The following is a 20,726-nucleotide window of genomic DNA, read 5'->3' as shown; positions in this document are numbered from 1 at the left end:
GTGGAGCATTTAGCAGCTAAAGAGCGAGATATTTCCCTCAGGAGTTGCTGGGGAGCAAAACAGAGCTAAAACAGAGTGAATATTGGACTTACAGACATCAGGTTGCCTGAAACACAACTGCGTTTGAGTGCTGCTGTTGCTCTGTGTCTACTGGATGTGTAAACAGGCAACTGTTTGGCAATATGTGTGACAAATCAACTTTATAAGGTCAATGCTGCACTGCCCAAAGTGGCCAAAATCAATGCAAGACAAATGAAAGGTACTTATGGTTTTGCAGGCAGAAGCTAACACAAAAATGACTCCCAAGACTGTAGTAATGTGCTGTCTGATCTACATGAACACATAGCCTCAACTGTAGCAGTGGGTTGGTTGAAAGATAATGCTGGTAATGCTTAAGCTATCCATGAGGTCACGGTAGGCTACACACTATCAATAATGACCGGAAACATTTGAAAAACTGAATCTTTTCTTTTAATTGAAACACATACATTATTTTTTTTTTTTTTTGCAATAACTGTAGACAGCTAATCATTTTTTACAAAATAAATGTTTTCCAATCTTGAACAAAGATCTTTTTTCTTTTTTTTCACACTTGATTAATTCCTCTTTAACTGTCAAACTGACAAAGTGTATTGAAAAATTAATTCAGTCGGCTAGATATCATAAAAATATTGGTGTAGTTTCAATTAGTCATTTTTTTATCTTTGATGTTGAAGTTGATCTATCCTGCACATTATTTTGTAATCATGGATACTTTAGTATATGTCTCTAGTGAATAAAGCCTGTCCAGGCCTGAAGCTTATCTGGATGCACAATGTGCCTCTGTTCCTCTAAGATTTCCAAATGGGAAGTCATTACGCTTGACGAGAAAATATCACTATCATTTCCCTTTCAAAGCAGCCCCTTCAACACAAAACAAACGTCACAATATACAAGGCATCATGGGAAAGGAAGATTATGTTGACAAGTCTTATTTAGATGTGTGCACTAGAACACATTAGACTCTTTATTTACTCTCCCTCAAGACATTAGAAACACTTAGTCCGTAGAGCCTGCCAGATCTGTGCTGATGCACGTTTTAAAATTCTACTCTGGAAGTGGTTCCAATTTTCATTTCAAATTACGTGATTGTCAATTTGAGGATACACATGTAAACAATGTTATCTGGGTGTTTTTTAAGTGTATGTGACCATGGATTCATTGTATCTGTATCATATAGTGTAAGATATAAGATTTACAAAGTGAATCATGCATGAAACTCTCCCACGCTCTTTATAAGGGTGGTAGGAGGGGGAGGCAGCACGGGTTTGTACCAGGCAGGTCCCATATTGCTCCTGTTTAATGTCATGTAAAGTACATCCATCTGAGTGGAAGCAAATAATCTACTACTACAAGAAGCGCCTCTGGCAGCAGACCACTCTCCTGGTAACAGATAGCGCTGGGGTGTTCAATCAGCAGTCAGGAGTGTAACAAGAGTGAAATCCTTTCCTGTGGTGTCTAATAGCATAAGTCCCTCCATCACCAACATGGGAGGGAGTCGGGGGCAAAGGTGATTCCGCCTCCCGTGATATCAGAACCACAGCGACAGATCTTCAGCAGATGTGTGTGCAGAATACAAAAATAGCCTGGATTTAATGACTGTGGCACGCTTCCAAAAATGTGTTCCTCTCTGTGTCTATGAACTGTGAAAGTCTATCTGACTGGGGTAAAGGTGCTCTCTCCTGCACCCCCAGTCAATTTGTGTCTTGAGTCAAGGCCTTTACAGATCAAGCTGTTTGATCCGGCTCCATTGGCACTGCCGTCTGCTCCTGTGCCTTGCTGCCGAGTCCATGAGCAGCTCTGGCCTATTGACCAAGGCAGCTGTGTCGCCCGCACCAGACGATGCCGCAGAATTTCCATTCAGTTTATCTCAGTTTGGGTGGAGAAAAAAAAAAGCTTCAGCTCTGGAAATAAGAACATGTCAACATTGATTCATGTCAAAAAACGATTGTATCCTTGTCCCTGATGAGTGTGTGTTTGTGAGACAGCAAGTGTGTGTTTCTGTCTGTGTGTGTCTTAGCTCTTGCTTAAATTGTCCTTTGTGTTGATATTTGACCACTGGTCTAAAGCTAAGCGTTGCACTGTATCACTTGAGCCAAAACTCACTTTTGTAACCATGAACATAAAAATTCCGATACACCACATAATTTCCTTCGCTGCATAATAAAATCTGCATAATGATAATCAAAAACTGCATTTTACCTCAGATTAAGAGAAGCGTGAAGCAGCGATGAAAAGTAATGAAAAACAACCACAACTGCACTGTTTAAATACAGTTTTGAGGTACTCAGTTTCCAGTTTATTAGGTACACCTTGCTAATACTAATGCAGTCTAATACAGTCCTGCAATCCTCCCTCTATAAAGGTTCAAATGTTCAGTTCTTGTTGAAACTGTTGTTGTAAACTTTATGATGATTTTGGAGGAAGTAGTTTGTAGTGCTGTTGAACTGTATTGTATTATACAGAAAGGTGTTTCTGTTAGTTAGTCTACCCTCATTGTTACAAATGTGGTGATCCAAAATAATAGAAACACATGTCAGTCACAATAAAGCTGAACCCTTCTCCTACCATCATTTTCCTACAGTCCCTTAGAGGAGCAGACTAAATTTAGAAAATTGAATTTCTGAGAATGATGATTTTCCAAATTGAGGGACATCTTGATGTACTGTAACAGCAGGCCAACAAAGTGTTGACAGCAGTCTGAAAATTTGCCAAAGGCATGTTTGAGAAAGAATAATAAGAGATTTCAGTGTAATGTGTTTGGATCAATATAAATGACACACTAATAAAAAACTTAAATATTCAGACAAGGGATTTGAGATGAGAAAGACGACATAAACTGTTTAAATAAGAAAAAAATAAGGAGCGTGTAAGAACAAATTCCACAAAACCCTCAGATTAGATGCGGACTTGGACTGAAGATAACAGCCTATACTGATCATTATCCGTAATGGTGAAAAAAACTGTTATACTATGATTAAAGTAGTTGTCATTATAGTGTAATTACAGTAATTACATGTCGTGTGCCTTGCATTATTTCAATTTTGCACTACTTTGAGCCAGTGTTGTTTTTAGGTTGCTAATTGCTCTTGTAACAATACAATGGTGATAAATGCAAGTAATTGTCTTTCAAACACACAAGTAGTATTCCCACCATAAGGACCAAGTGAAATGAGCTTCAGAATGTTGAAACCATTTTGATGTTGCAGAGAAAAGAGAGATATAGGAAGGGAGGCAGAGAGGAAGGTAGAGAGATTGTGTTTGTATGTATTTTTTATGTTTGTTGGATTCATCACAGAAGGCCTTGGCATACATTGAACTTAACATGAATGCCAGATGATCAAAAGGATGAATGCTAAAGTGGATGCTACTGTGCTTTAATACACCGTTTGAACATTCACAGCATTTCCAATAAATTACCATCTTCTTTGGTCGGCTTGCGCTTTGAATCAGCAGACTATGACCTGACAAGTATATTGTGAAACTATGATTTTTATGAAAGATCTCAGAAACTCAGGTGTGAGAAAAATCTTTCAATATTACAGATTATGCAGCAGGTAGACAGAAAACAGATATCCTCTGGCTACTTCTGAAAGTCACTTTTTGGAGGATATATTCCACATGTACATAAAACACAGAGAGAACAATACTTGCATTCATTCCCTCACGTTATATAAGGTTTTGTACCTAAACATAACCAAACCTTAACTGAAGCCGTATGCAATCAGAAATGTGTCTCTTTGAAGGACGTGGAACAATAGCATATTTTGTTGCATAATTTGAAGGACTTGTTTGCATAGAAGGTCAGTTCACCCAAATTAAGAAATCAACTCAAAAACATACTTTCTAAAATGAGAACCATATTGGTCAATATTAGCTTTTTGCAAATACATCAGCACATACCTCAGCAGATAAGGAGTTGTAGGTTTGAAGATTATTTTCAAACATATCTACTACTGTCATAGTTATTTAATAACCAAACGTTAGGGCTCCTTATCAAACATGTCTATGTTGTTGATGTTTTTAAAAAATAAAAAAATATATATATTGGCCAACATTTCCTTATCATATTTATGCAACTCTTAAATATTAATATCAATAATCTAGGATCAAAGATTTTCTCAATTACCTCTAGTGGTATCCTTGCACATTGTTTTGGTTTTATTTTTTGGGTTTCAGATTTCTGTCAGTGATATTTCTGCCTCCACCCATATAAAGTGAAGGTAAATGTAATTTCTATATATAACTATTTGTTATGTGCCTTGGTTACTTTGGACAATTCATATAGATTATCTTTATTCAATAAAAACTGCAGCAAGGTCCAACAAATAAAAAAGAACTGATGTTTCTGTTGAATTACAGCAACTTAACAGCAGCTGAAAATCGTGTTTTTACCAACCCTCTGTTAAAATTTCTCACTTTGCTTCAGTGATGTAAAAGTGTACTCCAGGGTGTAACAGTACACTAAGACATCAGTGCTAGGTGTGGTTACAGGTACAGGTAATCTAGCAATTGTGTAAAATGCCAGATGGACTGGCCCCACCCAGTACATTGTCCCAAAATTATCAATAGGTTACCTATACTGCATACTGTAGGACATGTGCCTTCTTTCCTACCCTTTCAAGTGGATCCGTAATCTATCTATGCAATGTCAGAGGTCAAGCAGGAAATAATCAAATGGAAACAGAACAGAACGAGTGGGGTTCGGTTCAAAAATAAAAATGGAATGGAAAAAGGACCAAAAAAGTGAAAAAGATAGAAAAAGAAATAAATCTTGAGGCTGATGCAGCAAAATGTTTTAAGTTAACACATGTATTATTCAAAAATAATGTTACAGATGCTAGTGCTATCAGTCAGGTGTGCAAAAACTGATTACCGTCAACTTTATCCAGATATTAAACTGGTAGGTCTCCAGGGCACAGAGCAGGTAAAATATGGCAAAGGTCATAATGATAGTTTCTTTATTTTATATATAACACATCCATAAAACCATGTTAATTACAGTCCAGTATCCAAATATAGGCCTAAGCAAGGATATTACACATAGTCGACCAAACGCATACAAACATCAGAAACACTGCCTGCAAGCATGTAAATGTCATGTTGTCAATGTCAACTGCAAACACTTGTTTGGCCACAACTGTGATTATTCAGTTAGAAGAAGACATACCTTTTCTATTAAACTGACTTAAAGTTATGTGTATTTGCACGCATTATTATGTATGTATATTTTATGTGTTTGATAGAAGCAGATAACAGCAGCTGTAGACACATATAAACTAATACAATCAGCTTTTGGCACAACATCAAAAATGAACTGAGGACCAAGATGGCACAAAAACAATGATGGGGTCGGTCCAGATGAAAATTGCCAAATTTTATTCCCAGTCCGACACTATGAACAGTGAAACAGGTTTTTCTTGCTGTAATGGTTCCTCCTGTTATACTGGATTAAAAATATCCCTTCTGTCCTTTGTAAAAATAAATTCACAAGTTTATCTTAAGCTATTAAGAGGCTTCAATAGTTTGATGTCAAATCCAGTGATTATCTTCCAAAGTTACAGTTGAAACCTCATAATATCTTCAGATAAACTATGAAACATATATTTTTGCACAGAATGGTGACTGTGGATTGTGCTGCCCATCACTTACGCTAAAAACAGGTTGGAAGGGATCTCTTCAAGGCCAGTATGAACAGGAAGAATAATTCAATGATGACATGTGCACCTGAAAAACTGTGAACTCAACCTTTAAGTTAGGATTCAAGGATTTGTATATGTCCCATGCACATTTTGTAATGAAATCTAAAGTGACACAAAACAGTTATTTAAAGTTTAAATAAAACAATTTTAACTAACATTTACCAGTCTGACAAGTGGTCTTCAACATGTGTAAGAGGAGGACTAAAACATAGAATAGAATACAATATAGTCCCCATAGGAAAATTTGTTTTGGACTGTAGTTCAACAGAAAATAAATACTAAATGGAAATAATATATACATTAAATGTGTACTTGGGGAGTAGCAGAGTTAGTCTAGTGTATGAGTTCCTGGTCAGACCATACTTGATAATCCTGATGATTTGTTTTCTGTGTAAGTGTAATATGGGCATCAGAGAGACGGGTAATGTCAATTAGAGCTCAATTATAATAAGTGCTTTACAATCTGTACATCATACAACACCCTTACAAAATGAATTTAATTCACTTCAGTTGGGGTGGAGGCAAAAATCTCAAAGATGGAAATCTTAAATAGGTAAATAAAACCAAAACTATCTGCACAGACACCACTATGTGAGTAGAAAAGTATAATTTGAACTAACCGACCATTTAACACTAATTAACCATGTACCCAAGGTAATGAATCTTTAGGGAATTCAGAGCCTATTATTCATAACATCAGTCTGTAAGTATAGTGGCTGATTTTTGGGAGTGCATGTTCAAGTTCTCCAACATGCACAACTGTCTCAACTCTCCATATTCAATAAAGCCAAATCATGCAGGGGGAAAAAGGCCTACAGTAGGCTACGCTAGGAGTAGATATGCAGAGACTGAAATTGTATAAAAAATAGATGCAATACTCATCTGCCCAGAGATTGCAGGGCAGACTGACATTTTGATTTCTTTCCTGCAAGTTTGATGTTAATGATTTGGCTTTGGATGGGGGACCTTCATAGAGTCTGAGCCATATGAGTGCAATTTCCGTCCTGGGGATGAAAGCGCATCGATTGCCCTCTGATGGTTTTTATGGGGGGCTGCTTTCATCCAGACTGAGACATTATTGAACTGCGTTCACCATTAATGCAGGGCTGATTCTGTGTAACTATATCAACAGGACTCCAGCAAACATTCAATATACTTTACTTGTATGATGTAGCTACTATACTACTGCATAAGAACCTCATTGTTTTTGAGTGAATATGCAAATATCAAAGTGAAGTGGGATGATTTCATTTTCTTACAATGGAGCACAAACCTCATATGATGGAGTGAATAAAGACTACAGGAAGTCAGCACGCCAGCCACCCATGGTAGGCATAAAAATGAGCTTTTTATTCTCTGTAATTGATTAATATTGCAATTAGACTTTGCAATCGGCAAACCCTTCTGCATTCACATTAGGGCATTTTATCCCTGCTGGTGTGCAATAGGGAGGATGCTGTTGGAAGCCTTTCTGCCTTTATGAATCCTTCTCCCAGTGTCTGGTTGGATTAAAGAATCATCCACAGCTGCCTCTACTGCGCTGATGGGGTTTATGCTCGGGTTAAACGCTGAAATGTGCTCAAGTGATCCCCTTATAGTCCAAACCTTACTGAATTGACCCACAAAGACACGGAGGAATGCAACTGTCTAAATGAATAAGTCTAGACAAAAGCTTCTTGTGAAGACATCACACACATGAAACTGCCTGTATTATGTTTTGTATTGTTACAGCAGCTACAAAACAGATTTAGGAGTTATTTATATCTTAAGTGTTCAGATGTTGCACAAACATATATTTTCCATTCATTTTTCATGTAGTCTTTATATATGAGCAATACCCCAGGGAGCAGGCTTCACCTCTAATACGATATGGCATGATTTAGTTCAAGGTACCTCATTTAAATGATCACATAAAATCTACAAAAAAAAACAGTAAAATAAGACTCGCAAGAGAATTATGGCTTTTATACAGTTGTTACTGAGCCATGTGCGCTTTCATGAGTTGTCTTCATCAAAGATTACATTCATGATGACAGGACAAAGATGGTAAAATGTTTCCCTTGTTAACTCTTAGTTGTCTGTGCAAGCAGTCATTTGTAAAGCACTGCTAAATGTGCATTTCTGCCTCTGAAAGCATGAGCAAACATTCAATACATTTAATCAATCTTGCTGCTTGGCTGAAGTGAACGGTTGAGTAATCACTAATGTCCTTAATAACCTTAGATTTGTCTATTTAAGCTGAAAATTCCCCGTTTGACTACAATCTAACCCAGTAATAGGAACACCTGGTGATATTTAGTACCCAACACAAGACTGCACAGTCTGCATATTTGCCTGGAGGGGAAGCATTGACCTCTGCTCTTTTTACTTAATTTACTGTCAAAATATAAATATGGAACATAGAGGACTCACCTTTGCACTCTAAATGTGCACAGCATGAGGTGCACTAAAGGGCAGGGGTGATTTTAAAAGTCAGATGTGTTTGCATTACTATGGTATAAACATAAAGCCACATGCATGTCAAGAGGTCCAATTAGGTCTTTCATTACAAAATGTGGCTATATGCAAAATGGGCACAGCTGATTCAGAAAGTATGACTTTTTCCTAAATAATGACCAGAAATCAGAAGTCAAGTCTGCCCACAAACAATGCAGCACATTATCCCCAATGCTCTTTCCCCTTGTTGATCTGAGATCTGCTTATCCCCTCTCTCCTGCACCTAATAGTGTGGAGTTAAGGAAGCACGACTGATTGTTGGTCCAACCTGAACAACATGTTACACAAAAGCCAGCACACCCACAGGACACTTGCATCTCATCCAATCCAATTTGCAGTTTTGTTCTTTCGCCTGCTCTCTCCTCTCTTTTTGTTTCTCTTTTTCTCTCTCAACTAAGACCCACAATCCCTTCAGATCTCAAGAGGCTTAATCAGTGTCTGTGTCAGACTACTTCATGGCAGCCTTTGGCCACAGCGGATATTATCCATCTTTTCCTCCTAACAAATCTGTCAATCCACTCAACGGGAAATGAAACTTCTCCTTTTGTAGACAAGCAAAAGTGTTTGTCTGCAGCAACATACTGGCAAAAAAAATAATAAATAAAATACAGAAAGCAGATCAACATGAATTCAACATTAAATACACAATGAGGGGAGCTCAGAGGTGATGTGAAAGTGGCACAGGATTCACGAAACAGAATATCAGGAATAAAATATTGGTCTCAAATCCACAATGTATGCAAGGGGGTAACCAACCAAGGGAAAGCTTGCTTTGATTTAACTCAATTTGCATAAACCCTCCCAACTATGCTTTTAATAAGTGATCTTCACCCAGGGAGTTGCCGGTGCATAGCAGATTAGCATATTCCAGACTACATAACCACTGGTTGGTTTAGAAAAAAAGATAGAGAGAAAGAAAAAAGAAAGGAAAAAAAGTGGTATGAGGGCGAATCGGAGGAATAGCAAGGGAGAATGAATGGAAAATGTACCAAACAGGCCTGTTTGTTTTGAATTTCATTTTCAGTAACACAGCAACAAACAGCTACAGCTAGAGAAATAACCACCCCTTATGACTCCCCTGCTAATTTGCTAATGGCTGGGTTGTTTCATAGTGCCCCCTAGTGGTCTAAATGACCCTATTTCTGTGATGTTGGAGGAATTGGTTGATCAGAAAAGCAAATGTATGCAACAACATAAGAGTAAGACCAGCAGAGACTATTAGCTGCTGAGGCCAGAAATTGACTGCGGGGGTGGGAATATGAGGAAAACATACTGCCAACCTGACATTAAAATGAGATTTTTTTATTTTTAAGAGCAGTTCTCCATAGTCTTTAAAATATGTTACAACTGCAATGCTACAATATTTGAATAAAACACTGAAACGGTCTGTTGCCTGTATGATGTATGAGTGATGTGTCTAAAGAGGACCTCTCACTAAAGAGGAGTCTCCTACGTGATCATTTCTTTACACACTAGAGGGGGCTAGATCATTGGGAGGAAGTTACATTAAAGACAAGCTGATTATGATTACAGAAGGTGCTCTGGTCATGTATTTCACCACATTTTTACATCGACTCTCTCTCTGTAACCCACAGAGGGACAAATTTGTAATTTTTCTTGGTCACACGTAACAGATAAACAGCTACATCAGTGTCAGCTGAATCAGATATTACCAGTTGGGTCAGGTTAATCCCTTTTCCCACCACATTACCCTTGAGAAATGAACTGACTTTGATTGGAGGATGAAATAATGACAAATTAAAAGATATAGCGCAGTGGGTCCACACTTCAGTGCCCAGGATAAGCTGAAAAGCCAGTTCATTTGCTGCAACTTTTAATTTGCATGTATTTGAAAAGACAGAAACTAATTGGTATTAGATAGTTGTGTGTTGATAGAGGAGAACTGTCAGAATATTGGCAGGGACGGGAACACAGGGTCCATTGTTTAATTGCCTTCCAGAGGGAACAAAATCTCATTAATTGACAGGGAAATTTGAGTTAATAAAATCTAAAAAAAAGACATAATTTTCTAATTTTGAATACGCGCTCAGATTCAATTCCAGCATGAGAAACTGTAATCATGCTTATTGTGATATGTTTACTCGGCTCACATCATTATGTGTCGCAGTTTCTTTCACAGATGTGAGTCCTCTGTGACTGTGAGCACACACACACACACACACACACACACACACCAGTCATGAATTATTCTATACCCACACTCTCAGCAATATCTTATCCCAAAATTGACTGCTTAATGTGAAAAATATCACAGCTGAGACAGTTCTTCAGTAAAGAATATTTCTCACAGATTTTAAACACTGTCCTTAACATATTATTTTCATTATCCCTGCCCTGAGGTCTGTGTTTTTCTATGTGCATGTTCAGGACGGTGTCACATGATTGTCCAACATGTCATACACATAATAGAAATGACATTGATGGTATAATGCTGGTGGTAACTACATCTGTGGACTCTTGTAACTGGTAATTTAACTGTTAATATATTTATTTATGTTACTGTAAAACATGTTTGTGTATGTTTCATGTTTTGTCCTCTATGAGCAAATCAATTCCTTCTATTCCATTGTTTTGATTTTTTATTACCGTAATTGTGTTTGGAAAAAGGAGAAAATACAGGTTCAAATCATTATGAATCTGTAAACAATCTCTAATGGAGTTGCATCTTTGCAGATGATGAAGGTAAGGTGAATACATTCATCGTGCTGGAAATGCATCAATATTTACATTTTTCTCCCTATAGAAGCAAAAAGTAACATATTGTACAGTTCTTCTCCTGTGTAGCCTTGAGGACAACTTGTGTTGCACAAATAAAAACGGTTCAAAATTTAAAGCAAAAAAGAAAAGATTTTGTCTCTCAAGGTCTCCGTGTACTGCATGTATCTGATGGTTTCGGTCAGCAGTTTACTGCGAGCTTCCAAGGCCACCGGACCAACTGTGACCAGTTTCCTTGACAACAGAGTGCAACATCTCAGCCATTTTCTTATCTGTATCCTTGGTGATTAAGCCTAGCTCTTGTTAGTGTGATTTATGTGAAACAAGATTAAAAAAAAGGCTAAAAATTTGCTTGCAGCCTGAAAAGACAGAGACAATATTGTGTTTCCTTTTTTCCACTGACCTTCGTTGAGCCTGCTTTGGGGCTGCATCCTGGATTTGTTGTTTAAAACAGATGCCTGTTGTTGATTTTGATTTATTTACCCCTCCTCCATCCTCATGCTCTAGAAGTGTCTACAGGGCCTGTGCTGGGGGGAGGGTGGGTATGTGTGTGTGTGTGTGTGTATGTGTGTGTGTGTGTGTGCGTGGATTTGAATGTGTGGAGATGATGTCAGCTTTACAGTGTGAGTAAAGACAGATGTGCTGAAGACAGACTGTGTCATGAGTACGGACACAGTCAAGAGAAGCACTGTGGTGTGCTTCACAAAAGACTACTCAGTTTGCATTTACACATTAACCCTTTAAATTATCACTTAATGTGAACTGTTTTAGCCTTTTTATGTCATTGGCTCTAGTGTCAAATTACCATAAAATCATGCACATTGTCATTGCCTTCCTAATTCATTTACAGAAAGCGATTATCTGCAGTGAGACAATGTAACATTTTAAAGACAGAAAAACACATTCTTCCTCCTACACATAAAAAGTTGAATTAAGAATACATAAAAAAGAAACTGTGAAAGGAAAGAATACACACGCTTGGTCTTATCAGCCAATGTCCATTGCAAATAAAGCTGCATAATCCGCTTAGAATCATAGGAGAAAAAACTCCAGAATTAGGTTTTTAAGTTTTCTTCAGTATTGAAATAATCCAGTGATAGCTGCCTGTACATCAATGGATAGAATGCGAACATTAACAACTAATAACTAATATTTCATACTTTAAATGCTTCCATTTTTCCAAGATGTTAACAAAAAGCTAAAAGACGTTGCTCAAGTTGTAGCCCACATCTAACATTATACTTCCTGTTTACAAGAAGGGTGGGAGGGCCAACAGTGTCACACTTTGACAGCTCTGCTCTATCTTACAGTAGGTTAACGTCTATCTCAGGTGGGATAGGAGAGCTTGAGCAGAGGTTGTGAGTAACCTTCTTCAGAGAGCAGCTGATTCTTTTCTCATTTGTATGATTCTTTTGAGCACAGAGCATACTGTTATGAGTTACCAGATGGCACTCAGATATCCTGCAATATAGAAGAGCCTTATTTGTTAAAGCCAAACAACTCACACCAGTGTTCATATTTCATCCAGCTTTTGGCCTGTCTTTTGCCGACAGGCATTGATCTGCAAAGCCCACCCTGATCGCAAAAACTTAATGACTAGCTGAAGTACAGCAGTGTAGAGATAACTCGATAAGAGGACATTTTGAAAAATGTAACCAAGGTCGCATGAGACTTCATATGAGGTTAATGTTTTGTAGTGCTGTCATTTTTGGATAAAGACCAGATGTGAATAAACATACACATATTATTGGCTTACTGGCAGGCTGAATTTACAACAAATTTCCAAGAGTTCAACTAAGTTGTGCAAAACCAGAGCCCACTGGCATATGTTCATAAGCAAGCAGGCACACATACGTTGCACACGCTCATGAAAGCTATCATGGTGAATGACAGCTTATACATTGGGTGTCTTTGAATGGGGGCCATGAAGTGACAGTGTGTAACTCCCATTGCTCAGCCAAGTATAAAGAGATTTGATGGAGCATCTGTTTGGAGAGCACAGAAACAACAGGCGGAACAAGAGTGGAAATCTGGACCAGACAGTCTGCACATTGTCATGCGGCTTCAAATCATAACCCATGATAGACACAATGGAAAATCACGTTTACACAAACAGAAGACTTATAGAATTAAAATCAAAACATCGTGCAAATTGAATGTGTTTTCTTAATACATCTTATATTATTAACTAACACTAAAAGGATTTGTAACAGCTGTTACAGTTGTGTAGCTCTGAGTGTGTGTACGTCAGTGAGAAGGGAGGAAGAGGAAGGTAAAGAAATGTGAACTCATTTGTATCTAGAGGAGCCGAACTGTCATTCAGTTATAACATGGCCTTCACCTCGTTGTCAACTTAATATGATTGTGAGTCACAGCAAATGACAGAGCATCTGTTTGTGACACAGAGGAATCAATACTCTGTGTGAAGCATCATTTATCTTGTTACCGACTGACTTTGAAAATAAAAGCATCTTCATCCTGAATGTGGGGAAAAGGGTAATGATACAAAGAAGCACTCAGGAATGTTAGCTCCATCTTATGTTATGGGCTGATGTTGAAATTGTTGGTGTTAACATCTTTTTGTATTTGTTGCTGGTAAAATGAACATTCAAAATGCCAGATTTGGGTTTGGTCATGTTAGTTCATACACTACATGATTACACACGATAGTCCTTTACATAACATTACATTACATACAGCTGTAATTTGTATTTTAGCAACACCGGGGGCTGAAAAAAAAAGGATGAAAACCATGTGATACAGCCAAAAGTCAGCAAGTGTACCCTGAGTATATCATTAACTTAAGGGAACATACCAATTGTACAATTAAAACATAATCCATTACTAGCAGTGGTGAATTAGTTGTACTTTACTTGAGTTTTTGAGTTTATGCTACTTTATACGTCTACTCCACTATAATTAAGCAGGGGATATTGTACTTTTTACATTACTACATTTATCTGACAGCTATTGTTGTTACTTTACAGATCAAGATTTTATACAATCATATGATATCAGTTTTTCGATAAAAAGCATTTCAAATTATTCAGTCCAGTGTTATTATCAATACCTCTGCAGGCAATGTGGAAATACTTCTTCTGCACTGTATGGGAGAATAATTCTGAGAATAAGAGGACCTGGGGTGACTTTCCAGGGATGTTGACATAGTATCTGGACCAGAACTGCAGATACAGTGCATGTCAATTTTCAGTGTATATCAACAATAAATGTTCTCAGCTCATAAAGTTACTTTCCAGTTCGTTGTCCAGGTGTGTTTGCCATTAAGTTCCAGAAAGTGTGTGGAAAGAAATTTAAAGTTTGTATACTAGATGCCTTGTAAACCTGTCTCAGAGATGACATGGTTGTGCTCCTTGCTCCATTAGCCTCTCGTTCATGGCTCTCCCTCCCCGCCCTGTCTTACAGTGATTTATCTAGAAGCGGAAAGATTGCAGTGTTGCAATTTGTGCCCTCTGTCACCCAAGTGGTATTTAGGCTGTCAGTCTTTAAAAAAAAGCAGAAGTCTATTCTGCATGGTTACAGGTGGTACATATATTTAGTTGTATAACATGTATAATTGGTGTTAAACATCTAACATCCTTATCTCCCCACAAATGCCTGCCCACAAACATACAGGACAATAATTTCATCCTCAATGATAAATTAAATGTTTGAAATGTTGCACTGTGCACTATTAACTTTTCTGTACCCAGGATCAAAATGACCCCTACCTGAAGTCTGATGGGGGAAAAAAAGCTAAAAGCTAACAAATGGTATGCAGGAGTTTTTGATTTTGTGTCCATTTTTTGTGCTAAAAGTGCTAAAAAAATACTGTTCTTTCCACCATCCTGAATCATTACTCTGTAGCTCATATCAAAAACATGTCTGGCAAAAAGCAGCCTTATTCTCTAAAAATAATACTGGTTTTGTCATTTTTACAAACCAATATATAAAGCTGAAAGGGAAGGTCATTAATTTAAAAAGGCTTTCCAAGTCACAACTTGTTGCCAAACATCTGTGATTCGCACCAGATGGTATTAAATCAATGTATTACCTCAAGAGAAATTACTGAAGCCATCAGTGAATCTCTCTGCATTACTGTGCAGTCTGGTAAACCTTCAAGCTCTGTTAGGTTTCTCTTCTTAACGAAGTTAAGAATTGTTTAGTACCATTTTAGCTAAAACATGTTACCTTTCTCTAACAGCTACACTTTTGTCAACTCGATTGCATCCTGAAGCCCAGTTGTTGGAAGTAAATTTCTTCTAAATGATCAACTTTACTATTTAGTCTTTTATAAAGGCTTCATGACAAAAAAAACATGCTACATTTGTATCTAGAATGAGAAGAAAACAACACCTAACGCTCAGTTTCTTTCATATTCTACAATATCTCAACTCTCTCTTTCTCTTTTTGGTGATTATTGTAATTCTATGACGGTGATAAAAAGTGTATCTTAAAGGGGCCTTCTTTGTTTATTTAAAAGCTAACAATTGGTAATTACATCATATTTGTGTCTACAAATGTTTTGGGATAAATTACAGATACAATCATCAAAATGGCATGTTTTATCTGGCATTTTGCTATATGCAGTGATTATAGTGCCTTTTGGTTTTCTCAACTTGAATCTTCTTTTGTGTGCTATCATTAGGGAGATGCTTATACTTCTGGGAGGTTTAATACTTTAATAATTAAAATGACATGTATATCCTTTTTTTGATAAAAGTAGTTATGGGTTTCGTTTTAACTGTTACAGTTTTGAAATACAGAAAATGAAAGTGTAGTTTTTGTAATCCACTATTTTGCTCTTCAGCCTTCAAGAAAACTCAATCCAGATCTCAGTCTACAACAGAAGCAGACAAATATGAGCTCTGCTCTCATTGCCTCTGCTATTGATGGAAAGTGCCTCACCATAACACTGGCACAGTGCCTCTGTTTTGGTTCAAAACTGCATTTGAACTTGAGTATTTTGTTCGTGCTGGGGTTGAAGAGAGGCAGTCAAAATAATATTCAGACCTTCTTCCCACAACAGATCCACACTGACACTACTGTCTTTACAACCGTCATACCACACACTAGGACACAATAGGAATCATCAAAGAAAAAGCTGTGATGTTATCTTATTGCTGAGCTGCTGTAATCAATTGGTGAAAAGTGTGCATTCAGCAACTGTATTGTGTAGTAAAAAAGTCAAAACATAATATTAGGATGAAATAATAGGATTTGTGTTTGGATGCATGGGAACAATGCATGGGGGAAAAAAAGGTTTTATATCTACATATCTATCTATCTATATCTTTCGACTGTACATACTGCCTCTCCTCATTTCCTGTTGTGCTATGTTGTGCATTGTAACGTAAATTCATTTTGACATGCAAATCAAATTGACAAATAAAGTCTAAGTCTAACATACTGTAAAATTACAATAAAAAGTTTACAAAATTATCATCCTTCTTTAAAAACTATCTGAAAAAACTTGATTAAACTTATTCAAAGTTAATCTTTGTCTGAAGAAGGACCAGTCTTGTCATCACTTGCCTTTTCCTTTGGGGCATGTGCCATATCAAGAAATTCAATAAACACCATCAGATTCTGGGCCAGATTAAACAGGCCTTTCAGGTCTCAACTAGAAATTCTCTAAGCACTTCTATAGTCACCAACCCTGACTGGGTTGTTTTCAAGAATGAAGCAAATCAGATATTCTTGCAACCACCACTTTCTTCCTTTAGGGTTTTGTCATGTAAGTGTAGCAACTGACATGACGAATAAAAAAATCCTGATCAAATGTCACAAATGTGCATTTTATAATATACAATTCTCCCCAAGCATCATAATACATTTTGTCCACAGTTAAATATGTTAAATATGGTAATTATACTGACATTTAAAGGTCCAGTGTGTAATATTTAGGAGGATCTATTGGCAGAAATGGAATGTTATATTCATAGGTATGTTTGATTAGTGTATAAACAGCGGAATATAACAATTGTTGTGTTTTTGTTCCCTTAGAATGAGCTGTTTTTATCCACAGTGGGAGCAGGTCCTATTCCCTGGAGGCCACCATGTTAAACTGCTATGTTTCTACAGTTAAAACAGATAAACACTGGCTCTATAGGGCCCTTTGAATTTTTCATAAGTTTCGTGGTCACCGTGGTTTCTTCTTCGCACATGGTTGAGTCAGGGGGTTTCAGTTAATTGCACATTTCAATCTCACAACTAGGTGCCACTAAATCCTAAACACTAGTCCTTTAATTACACACAAAAAACCACCATATGCTTTCACATTGGATTGAGGAAACATTTTCCTCAGTAAAATAAAATAAATTAAAATTAAAGGGTCCATCAGTTTTACACATAAAGGTCAGTTTATCAACCCTGATGATGCCATCAGGGGTATCTTGAGTTAAGCTTGAGACTTTAAATATTAGCACAGAGACCAAACCATCTCAATTTTGGACATTTGGTTAGCTCTAATGCCCTGTTTTGCACACACATGTCCCCAGAGGATTAATCCTAATATTATGATGACTCTGGTTTCTTCTAGCACCAACATCTGGCTACAATGTCCACTCATACACAAGAAATTTAAAAATCTAATGCGACAATTTCCAGGGAATTTACTCAAGACAGTTATGTTCCCCAGCAGATGAACCATGTTGAATTTGGTTTGTCTGAAATGCCATCATTTCATATGTTGGGTGTAATGAATAAGGTGAAACTAAAGTTCAGCTTTACTGTAATTATTCAACCTAAAATTCCATACTGTCACTTATTTGTAAGCTGTCCAACAGCCGATATGCTTGTTTTATTTAATAAAACATGCCTTGAGCAGCAGTATAAGATCAATATATTACACCTCATAAGCAAATAGAGATACTGTTTGTATTATGTCCTCTATTGTCATTACATCATTATGAATTTATGTAAAGTACTTTAATTATGCATTAGGCCAAAGCTGGAGGGACCACCTTAAATATTTATTGATTATAAATGTCATATTTCATTATAAACTTGCTTTATTCACGGTTAGTTTACTCTTTGCTTCAGTTAACATTCCAACATGTTTGCAGTCACACTCGGCCCCAGCAATGCTTTACAGGCTCTATATTAGTGAAGGTTTAAACAGTTTATAATACAATGCTAACAATGGTGGAAAGACTGTAAACAGCTGTACTGCACTACAGCATTTCCTCATAGTACAGCAGGGCTTAGATGTTCTGGGGTTTCAATGCTAAGTTGGAACTTTAAAATGTAAGGTTCCTTCACTTTCTCACATTGGTTATATGACACCTCACCACCATTGCATAACTAAACCACTGTGAGTAACTGAATGGGCTGTGAGACTTAACCTGGCTTTGCTTTATTAGCATCTATTCAATTCCTCCGCAGCTGAATAGATGCAGGTGCTGTTTGAAGAGAAAAGAAATCTGCCCTGAATTCATTTGATTTGCTGTGTTGCATAAAATGAACCACAAACTGAGCAGATGGGAACATCTGTAAAATGGATGGTGCCTGATTTCAACCACAGCTACTGCAGTGAGCCTATAGCTTACAAAGAGCCTTCTTATAAAAATGAAGAACTAATTGGTAACTGTCTGCTGAGCCCTTCCATTGTTATTCTCATATTATTTCACTGTTTTAATATGCATGGATTTCTAGGTCAGCATACATTATGTTCCACAAGAAAATTATAGCTTATTGTTCTTCAATTCTTTCAAATTTGTATGGGAATCTGTACTGAATTGCACAATGGATATGTGATGAAAATCTAGCTACAGTGATCCTGACTATATAATAGTGAGGATCCCCCCCCCTCTGGCTTGGATTTTATCCTCTGTGGAGGAATATCAATTGTAATCATCTGAACTCTCCATAGTAATTAAAGTGGTGGAAGGACTGCTTTCAGATGCTGTTTTCACAAGCTCCAATAAATGCTCCATAACTATCATATCTGCTTATTGATAAGGGCGTCATGGGATGGCATGAAACCACTGTCTCAAGAACTCTGCAGACACACTATCTCAGTTCTTACAACAATTATCAGTGACTGCCAGAATGATCTATATATGTATGTATATGTTTTTTCTATAAACCCTAAAATAAAGTAAGTAAGTAAAATATGATCTAAGCGATTTTTAAACATTTTAGTTCCCCTTCTTCCTCCTCCTTCTTAGAGAAAAACAGATTTTGCACTTTAACGTGACAATTGCTCCATTCAACCCTTAGGCTGATGTTTTTATTTCCTTAGAATGAGATGTTTTTATCTACAGACGGGACAGGTCCTCTTTTGCAGAGTCCACTGTGTTGAACTGCCATGTATCTACAATAGTCAAAACAGACAAACCAAACACAGGCTTTAGACAGAGCCTTTTTTCTGTTTTTTGCGAGTTTCGCGGCCATGTAGTTTCTCCTACATGCTTGCAAAGCTGAGCTGAATTCAAATAGTTGCAGTCTGGCAATTGCTTGATGCCACTGAATCCTACAAACTGGTCTTTTAAGTAATGTCACTGGAGTAACATACTTGTCTGTGTTTGTAAAGAAATAAGACAATTTCAGCAAAACGAATGGGTTACAGCAAATCCTATAGAAAAAAAATATACTACTCACTACTAACGAACAAGTTACAAGTTACGGGTCTGCAAAACTCATAAGGAAGATATAGGCCTAAATTAAAAAGAACGTTCAAGTTTATTACAGTACACTACAACACAGTAAACATAACATAATATCAATTAAGGATTACAAACTCTGTCCCCTAGAACACTATACTGCCCTACAAAGTCAAAATACAGAAGGCTAATTCAATATTTGGACCAAACTGAGTTTAGACCAGACATTTTTTGACATCTTACCATTTAAAAATTATTATTATTGATTGATTATGATTTTTTTTAAATATCTAGGAATCAAAACCAAACTGCAGCATCAGCACTCTGGCTTGTTGGATAGCTAGTGAGATTGCCTTAGTTTGAAACTGTGTTTGTCAGCACATAAATAAGGCAGAAACTAAATCTAAGAGAAAAAAAATAATGCCAAATGAAGTAGTGCTGCTAAAAGATAACTAGTCCAGCTTAGCTGTAGTAGTAACTACAGTCATAGTAAATGACCCTGACACCTTTAAATCACATATTTAAATAAAGTTTAATGTATTAAATATGCTCACAACAGGGCACACACCATACTTTACAATACTACTCACATTAAAAACCGACATGTTCAAAGTCAACTACAGAAAAAGAAAAAGAAAAAATCAGGATGAAAACTGTCAATTTAACTACTCAGTCAGAACTCCAGTGACGTTTTGACTGATACCAGGCCATTCAGTCCTGTCATCTCCCAAACTGATGACGTTAATGGGACCATCTTTTTAGACAGAGATGGAAAGAAAAAAAAAACTGTAAATGTCCATCAAATTTCCCTGAATACCTCATTATTTTCCTCACTAACAGCGCTCTGGTGACATGGTCTGGTGTGACTGTTAAAACAAAGCGTATTCACTAAGGGAAATAGAGGGGATAATGACTGGACCCACAGTGCAATTGTTTGGCTACAAACACCTGATTATGGTGCATGAGCTAGTTTGAGAAATGTGATGGGCATTTATTGCTGTTTTGTGGCTGGAAAAGGATGGCTCCTTTAACTTCAGCAGTCTGGGAGAAGATGGAAATGTGGGGGCTATATCAGTGTGTGTCTGACAGTTATTCAAATCAGTCACTGGAGTTTTGATTAACATGTGGGCGAGTAGATAATGATGAATTT

The sequence above is a fragment of the Morone saxatilis genome, unplaced genomic scaffold (genome assembly GCF_004916995.1).
Source record: "Morone saxatilis isolate NCDOM2014 unplaced genomic scaffold, NCSU_SB_2.0 Contig19, whole genome shotgun sequence".
NCBI lineage: Eukaryota > Metazoa > Chordata > Actinopteri > Moronidae > Morone > Morone saxatilis.
The sequence above is the reverse complement of the archived record's forward strand: the minus strand, read 5'-3'. Positions refer to the sequence as shown.